We start from the raw sequence: 1804 nt of genomic DNA on the forward strand, positions 1-1804 counted from the left end.
ATATAGTTTACTACAAATTGTTACTTGTATTTCATTTTTTGAATCTGAGAGTGTAATATTGTTACTGGAAATTTTATCTCAGCCACATGTACCTATCTACATAGTATTAGGGCTACGTTTTCCTTATAAAATAAAACCATCCTGTGGCCCCCCCCAAAGTATAACCACTTAAATGAATCTTGACAGTTTTGTTAACATGATACCTAACATGTAGAACTGCCAAATACCCATAATGACTAAATTCATGTTAATTTTTTTTCTTTTTAAAAATCTGCGTACATTAGATTATTTCCACAAATTTCTAAAACTAGCAATGATTGAAGCTGTTTTGGTTTAATGAATCTCCAACCAATGGCATTTGTTGTTCAGAACAAAAAACTTGTGACAGAGATACTTGGCAAAGCCTCAGATACAAATTGACTCCTTTTACAGAAATAATTTTTGGGGCAAGTTGCCAACGGCCAAATGGGCCCTCCTCCCCACCTGCCCCGGGCTCTTGCCCTGCCCACCTGAAAGTGGGTGAAAGGTCGGTGGCGCCGGTGCTGCATCTGGGGCAGCAGAGCCAGGACGGCCAAGGAACTGACTGACAGATGGACTGACCATGGCCAGTCAGCCGAAGCCCATTAGCCCGCTCAAGAACCTGCTGGCCGGCAGCTTTGGCGGCATGTGTCTGGTGTACGTGGGGCACCCTCTGGACACGATCAAGGTCCGACTGCAGACACAGCCACCAAGTTTGCCTGGACAAGCCTCCCATGTACTCTGGGACCATTGACTGTTTCCGGAAGACTCTTATTAGAGAGGGCATCACGGGGCTATACCGGGGAATGGCTGCCCCTATCATCAGGGTCTCCCTCGTGTTTGCAGTGTGTTTCTTTGGGTTTGGTTTGGGGAAGAAACTACAACAGAAGCACCCAGAGGATGTGCTCAGCTATCCCCAACTGTTTGCAGCTGGGATGTTATCTGGTTTATTCACCACAGCAATCATGACTCCTGGAGAACAGATCAAGTGCTTATTACAGATTCGGGCTTCTTCTGGGGAAACCAAGTACACTGGTACCTTGGACTGTGCAGAGAAGCTGTACAAAGAGTCTGGGATCTGAGGCATCTACAAAGGGACTGTGCTTACCCTCATGTGAGATGTCCCAGCCAATGGGATGTATTTCATGACATATGAATGGCTGAAAAATATCTTCACTCCAGAGGGAAAGAGGGTCAGTGAGCTCAGGGCGGGATCCTGGTGGCTGGGGGCATTGCAGGCATCTTCAGCTGGGCTGTGGCAATCCCTCCAGATGTACTCAAGTCCCGCTTCCAGACTGCATCTCCTGGGAAGTATTCTAATGGTTTAAGAGATGTGCTGAGGGAGTTGATTTGGGATCAAGGAGTCACATCTTTGTACAAGAGGTTCAATGCAGTGATGACCCGAGCCTTCACAGGCAATGCAGCCTGTTTCCTTGGCTTTGAAGTTGCCATGAAGTTCCTTAAATGGGCCACTCCCAACTTGTGAGGCCAAAGGCTGCTCAAGGCTTCTGGATGCTGGAAGCTGCCACCGAGGAAGAGTAGAGGGCAGGACTAAGCAGGCCTGAAGGGTGAGGGGAGGGCTATGATGGGGTCAGAGCTCTGTGTACAAACTTGGTGAGACCCTTGCCTTAATGACATACTCTACCTTATATACCTTGGTGTGCCATTTTGAAACTTGAAATCACTCTTGTCAATTTAAGGAATCTCAAAAGGAGATGGAGCAAGTAGCTTCTAGACCAGTTACTACCCTGTGGCCACAATGCCGCCTACCTGGTAGCCCTGCTAT

General features: G+C 47.4%; 1 pseudogene; it reads left to right on the top strand.

Annotated features, from left to right (window-relative positions):
* Positions 1-601: 601 nt before the first annotated feature.
* Positions 602-1504, top strand: LOC103263677 (annotated as a pseudogene).
* The last annotated feature ends 300 nt before the right edge of the window (positions 1505-1804 follow it).

The sequence above is a fragment of the Carlito syrichta genome, unplaced genomic scaffold (assembly GCF_000164805.1).
Source record: "Carlito syrichta isolate Samal-C Ts95f unplaced genomic scaffold, Tarsius_syrichta-2.0.1 Scaffold305212, whole genome shotgun sequence".
NCBI classification, from domain to species: domain Eukaryota; kingdom Metazoa; phylum Chordata; class Mammalia; order Primates; family Tarsiidae; genus Carlito; species Carlito syrichta.